Genomic DNA, 6,540 nt, shown 5'->3' with positions numbered 1-6,540 from the left:
GTCAGTCCCCACTGCCCGGGCACCCTCGGCCTGCTTGCTCCCCCCGGGGGTGAAATGCACAGGGCTTGGCTCGACGGCTCCCTTCCCGGAGACTCCAGCCACTGCAATGCGCATCTCCCGTGCTAGAATCTACACAGGGCCTCGGGGGGGGAGCGGGGGGGTCGCGTGGCTCCTAATTCCCCGGTGCGCGGGAGGCCCCATCGCCCTCTTTCGTTGGGGAGCGGAGCCCTCAGTACCCTTGGATGGGTAAGGACTGACCGCCGGTCCCCCGCAAAGCCCGCAGGGGCCCAGGCCTTTTCCCCGGCGCACGCAAACGATGTAAAAAAACCACTTTTATGGAATGAACTTGCCCCCCTCCCCTCCTTTCAGGCTAAACCCAGGTACGCGGGAGGGCAGGGAGAGTGCCGGGGTGGGGGGGCGACACCTTCCCGGCCGCACACCCCACTAACGGCAAACCCCTCCCGGGGCGCAGGGCCAGGGTTTGGGAGGATTTGATGTCTTGTGGGGTTGGGTTGATTGATTTCGCCTTATTTTTGGTTACAGGCTCGAAAGCATTCAGCTGCCAGGGGCTTGAGCAGCCGGCCAAGCCTGAGGAGGGGAAGAGCAAGGCATCCTTTCGCATCTGGTGCTGGGGACAGGAGTTGGCCTCGTGCAGGGAGGCATAACTGGTGTACGCTCACGCGTACCGCGGGCCAGAACCGGGTTATACTGACAGGCAAGGCTCAGCGAACACTATGGAATTAGCCGGGAACTATTGATTGTCATTTATACCAATATTACGTTATTAGGACTCACCAGCAGTACAGCACTTTATCTAAGACCCTGCCTCCCCTCCCTGCAGTACAGCCCCAGCCCCAGCCCCAGCCCCAGCTGATTTGGACCCGATTTTAGAGCTTCGGCCCCAAATCGGCAATGAGTGGCAAAGACCTCTCGCTCCCATAAGTTGAAGGCAGGAGAAAGAAACCCTACAAGGAGCCAACTTACCCCCTCCACTCTGCCAGGAAGAACAGAAGTGTTCCCATCTGTGCCCAGTACCACGGTACTCTGGCTCAAGGTCACCCAGGCGCCTTTGGCGTTGTTTTGCTCCAGTGTGCTCTTACCAAGGTTTAGATTAGCGTCTCCATCTGTGCTTTGCAAAGCGGGAATTTTGCAGTGAGGGATAGCAGCTTGCCCAGCAGCCCCTGCCCCAGGAGTATGCTTGCACAGAAAGGTTTCCACAGATTCCCTCCGGAGGGTGGAGTTGGCTTGCACCGGGGTGCTGCTGAGCTTGCAGATCCCAACTTTGGTCCTCTCAAAATCATTTGGTTTAGCTTCTTCGGAGGAAAGTGTTTTGTTGTCGTTAGAAAGCGATCGGGGAAGCCTGGCCATCGCAGCAGGGGCTTGCGATGGGGCATTCTGCGGCTCATTTTCGGGGCTGATTCCTACAACTCCCGTACCTTCACTGGGTCCAGGAGTAACGGTTTCAGAACTGTTCACAACCTGTTTGCTCATATCCCTTTGACTGGTGTAATCCTAAAATGAGAATGTCACATATTTTACCAAAAGAAAAAAAAAATGCTGGGACTGCAGAGGTTCTACAAATTTCTTTCCTCGTGCACAAAAGGCGTGTGCTAGAAAATCTGGATACAAAAGTGTTGCAGAATTTCGAGGTGCCCCAGCTCGCCTGCTTGCCCTCTCATTCAACATTAATATTCTGGGGGAGAAAACAGCAAGGTACACAAAAAACTCAAAACAAACAAACAAACAAAAAACCACACCAGCATCTGCAAATCCGTAATTCGAGTTTAAATAAGTGCTTCTACAGCACTGCACCGCCAGACCTCGTTAGATTTCACATCACGACTGTAGGATGCTCCCTTCCCTATCACCAGTGTAGAAAGATTCTTTAATTTTACGCCCCATTTCCTTTCTGTCATTCAACAATGCACATCAGCTCTTTTTTTTTTTTTTTTAATATATATAGGCAATAGACAAGCTGCCCTGTAGGCAGCCGGAGATGTTAAAAAACAAGCGAAATAGTGCTGGTGAGCTGGCTGCCACCCTTCAAAACCTGACAGCGAGACAGTGAAACGCAAACCTAACCACGCCACCACAGCGGAATTAATGCCAATAACGGCTAGCTTTCCCTATTCTTTTTCTTACGTTTTCAACTCACACGTGTCTAAAGATGTTTTTAAGCATTCCCTATTTATTAAACAGATTACTGACGACACTCCCGCACCCCACACACACCACCACCTCCCCCCCGCCCTACCCTCCAGTTTAAAATTATCATTTAAAATGCGTCTTCTTTTTGTACCTTAAACAACCCGCAGACAAACCCTACCTTTTCCACCTGTTTAACGCTAGCTTTAAAAATACACCTTCTCTTCAGAAGAAGGTTTCGCGAAACTACCCGTCACCGTTTCCGTTGCAAGTTTTCGCTTCGTCTTAATCCCATCTCCCGGCATGAGGGATAAGATCTGCAAGGACTCGGTCACTATCCGGCTGCTCTTCGGGGTACCACCGTTTCTCCCGCCCCCCCCGCCCCTTCCCCGGCGGCAGCCCTACCCCGCTCCGCGGGCAGCCCCGCCGTCAGCACCGCGGGCAGCGCCGTCAGCACCGCGGACAGCGCCGTCAGCACCGCGGACAGCGCCGTCAGCACCGCGGACAGCTCCCCCTCCGGCACCGACGGAGAGAACCGACGCGAGCACGAGGGGGGTCCGACCCCCAAATTTAACGGAGAACCCTCCCCTTCAGCCCTTGTCGAGAGCAACGAAAAGAAATGGAGCACTTACCATGTCTTAAATAGCCACGGATTGACTCGGTAGAGGTAAAAACAGCGGTACAGGCAATTGACAGACTGGATTTTGCCCAGTCGAGAGCAAAGCTTTCTATACTTCCTTGGGAAAGACTGGGTTTGCGTCAGTGCATAGCAAGGTGCCCTTCGTTTGACATTTTCTTGATAATAAGAGTTTGATAAATCATTACCCTTGGTTTCAGATTTTAAAGGGACAACAAGAAGCCAGAGCGCCGGCTAGCTGTCACTCACGCGGCAGTGGGATTGCGTGTTCCGTGTGACTCATATGGGGGCTGATTACTAAACCAAATCCAGCAAGAGCACGGAAGAACTTTCTTACTGGTAATTAGAGGGAACATGTGAGAAACACGTACTACTGCACCCAAAGCAAGAGGGAGATGGGGAGAAACCTTCCATTTCTACCTCTCTCCCCCCTCCCTCTTATTGTAGCGTGTGATTCATCTCCCCCCTTTTTTCCCCCTGCATTTCTGCAGTTCACGGTTGTATCAGACGTTACAATAGTTTATATATAGGTAGAAATGACATTTTTTTTATATATATCGACATACCTACACACACACAGAGAAGCTGACTGTGTATAAAGTACACAAACGTGTTATTTTAATTGTGTCTTCCTTGTTCTCGTTGCGCCAGACAACACTATATCGTCTATTTTTACTGTGCATCCGGGGGGGAACGGACCTGAGCCCTAATTAAATTAAAACGATACACCCAATAAAGCAATCTTCTCTTTCATCAAAACTATCTTAAGAACGTTTAAGTGGGAGCAAAGGTGATGGCAACCGCAGTCAGGTTGTCGGCGTTCTTCCCCCACCCATTAAAGCATTTATTTTTGAGAATTGGGGTGGTAAGAGGGGGAATTACTCATCATTAAAAGTCAGACTTTAACCCAGAAACGATTTTGCAATTCACCCGTAATCACCTCTCGTGTTAGCTGCTATTTGAGGGGCTTTCTCAAAGGTCTGCTTCTCACAAGGCAACTTTGTTCACACCGACAAAAATAAAAGCGTATTGGCAAATCGGGATGCTCCCTAAGCAACCTTCCCAGTTGTTTCAGCGTCAGAGATGCTGTTCCTCCGCATACCCTCTGCTAGCGTCAGCTTCGCCTGGGAGTATTTTGTATTTTAGCGTAAGCAACGTGAAGCGTGCGCCTATTCGGGGGAGGGGAGGAGAGGAGGGGGCTAAACTCCCCAGCGCCACATGCAATTCTTGCACGTCCTTGATTTTACGGGTTACTAACGTTTGGTTCAGCGGGCACAGTAAATCAAAAAAATCGCAGTAGCCCAGACAATTCTGCAAAGCCTCCGGCTGCCCGGCAGGAGCTGCGAGTCCCCATCAGTGGGACCGAAGAGCTTTGTTCCACTGCAGGCAGCTGCCCGCAGCGCCAGGCTGCGGCTCGGGGTGCGGGTGGAGCTGCGGAGGTTGCCCATCTCCGCTAGAATTCAGCCCAACTCCTTTCCATTACACCCGGTCATTGCGGATGTAAGCAGAAATTCACCTGCAAGAGGTATTTAAAAGCACCACGAAAGCCAAGGAGATTGGGGCCAGCAAAGCAGAACATTGGAAATCGGTTTTTTGCAGAAAAGCTCACCCCGTCTCCCAACTGAAAAATGCTTTTGCCTGACAGCAGAGCACGTTTATAACACAGTTATGGTTAACTTTTTATGCTGTTGCTTCGAACATGTTCAAGGATGGGGGCCTACCTATACTATAGGTATATAATACGCACATACAGGTATTTTTTTTGCACATACACGCTTTCATACCCACTGTCCGTGTAGAGCGTATTAAGTTCCTCTCTTCCAACACGCTCTTCTGCCTCTCTTCTACCATGTACTCTCCCTCCGTCTGTTCAGAAATCGAGGGGCACACACAGAAGCTAGTTTTATTGGGGAGGGGGAGAAATCAGTGGTATTTTGCCCTGTTTCCTTCTCAAGGCATCCTCCAGCCGCAGAACAATCTGCTGGGAACCGGGCGAGGGAGCAGGGTCGTTAGCTCAGTTATGCTGCCCTTCAGGTTACATTAATGCCTCTAAAGGCACGAACCAAATTAAAAGCGACAAAGCAGCAGTCCAAGAAGTATTTTGGTCGCGAAGACCCCCCCAAACCTTTTCTAGATTCGCAGAGTTGACTTATGTTGGTCTTGGGGTTGTTTTTTTTTTTTTTCAGAAAAGTGACAATATTCATTCTTCACGTTCTCTTCTAAGCGATATTTTTGCTTTCTCCATCAGCACTGAAACGTGAAATCGAAGTTTCACCCCTGGAAAAGAGGAATCGATCTCCTTTACTTTCAGAAAAGGGGGGAGCACCCCTCTTTTCCCCTGCACCCCGGGAAGGGCTCTCCTGCTGGGGCACGGCGGGGGTGTCTCGCTGCGGACCGGAGCCAAGGACCCCTGCTTGGGCAACAGAGAAACCCATAGAGAAACAGGGCACGGATTCAAACGTTTTCCCTTTTCCTAACACTCCTGTCGCCGGCTATCGCGACTACAGAACCGACCTTCCCCCGAGCTGCTCGTCCTGCCCTTCTCTTTTCACCGCGGCTTCAGCTGCAGCCACCTGCCCTTGGTCGAAACTCCTAGTTTGGAATTACGGTTCCTTTCAAAAACTAAAATCCCTCCAACGTGGGGTTTTAACGTCCCAGTTAATCGTCAGTAAGTTCATTAAAATGATTTTGCTGAGCTCCTTTTCGGTTTCTCACGGTCCCTCCCAAACGCCCGTCCCAGAGGCGAGCCGCCCCTTCCCAAGCACATCCCTAAGGGATTAGGGAAAAGCACCCGGCTGCAGCTCGCACCCAACACACCTCTCCCACCCTTGGGGGGGGTTCACCCACCCCCGACATAAGCCTGCCCTGCCTGGAGGGGTCCCTGCCGGCTTCCCAAAGCCGTGGCCACCGACACAGCCCCCCCACGGGGGTCGCCCACGCCACCGCTGGGAGGGACAGCGGCTGCTCCGGGGAGGTGGAGGGGAACACTCGTGGTCTTCCCAAAAAAAGGGAAGACCCCCTCTCCCTTCCCTAAAACAGCCCCCCCGGGGTCTGCCTGCTTGCGGTGACACCCCCCCCCGCCCCGACCGCGGAAGCAGGGCCGGCCAAACAAGTGCCTCCGTCTTAATTACTTTGTCAAAGATGAAAAATAGCAATTGATTTCTTTTTTTTTTTTTTTTTTTTTTTTTTCCCTTGCTCGCCATCCCTCCTCTTCCCCTGCCCCCTCTTTGCAGACAAGCAAATGCGCAAACGAAGCGGGGGGGGGGGAACTGGTACCGATGGGAGGGGAGATGGGGCTGTGCCGGGACCCCCCCCCCACACACACACAGCCCCCGCAAACCGTCCCATCGACCCCCCCTTCCTCGTAAAGACGCATTTTCCTGCTTTTACACCGCATTCGGACCGTGCTTCAGCGGAAAAAAACCAGCCCCGCCAGGAGCAAGCGCTGCCACCCCTCCACGAACACGCCGGGAGACACCCACGCAGCACCCTCCCCCTGCGCTAAAATCCCCCGTCCTGGCTACTTTTTGTGTGGGTTAAGCATTGCAGCTATTGATCTTAATGCTGTCTCCTTCTCTCCTTCCTTCCCACTGGAAAGTTTGCTAAAATTGATGGAGGCAATCGCAGCAAGAAACTGCACCCTCTGTCCCTGTGTGTCCCCCCCCCCCAGCCGTTTTCTCGCAGGACTTCCACCCGCAAGTGCCACCCTCTGAAGTCACAGCTTGTCCCGGGGTCCTCACTTTGAAGAGGAAATCAGC

At 52.3% G+C, this 6,540-nt stretch overlaps 1 protein-coding gene across 1 annotated transcript in view; it reads right to left on the bottom strand.

The window, feature by feature from the left end:
- SLC6A5 (solute carrier family 6 (neurotransmitter transporter), member 5) overlaps positions 1-1,149 on the bottom strand; it is a 30,161-nt gene extending 29,012 nt beyond the window's left edge. The window contains exon 1 of the mRNA XM_010563707.1: positions 970-1,149. The gene's annotated coding sequence lies outside the window, so the exon portion shown is untranslated. The remainder of the gene's footprint in view (positions 1-969) is intronic.
- Positions 1,150-6,540: the final 5,391 nt, after the last annotated feature.

The sequence above is a fragment of the Haliaeetus leucocephalus genome, unplaced genomic scaffold (assembly GCF_000737465.1).
Source record: "Haliaeetus leucocephalus isolate CR32 unplaced genomic scaffold, Haliaeetus_leucocephalus-4.0 Scaffold173, whole genome shotgun sequence".
Taxonomy (NCBI): domain Eukaryota; kingdom Metazoa; phylum Chordata; class Aves; order Accipitriformes; family Accipitridae; genus Haliaeetus; species Haliaeetus leucocephalus.
Note: the sequence above shows the minus strand (reverse complement) of the source record. Positions and strands in the feature narration are given on the sequence as shown.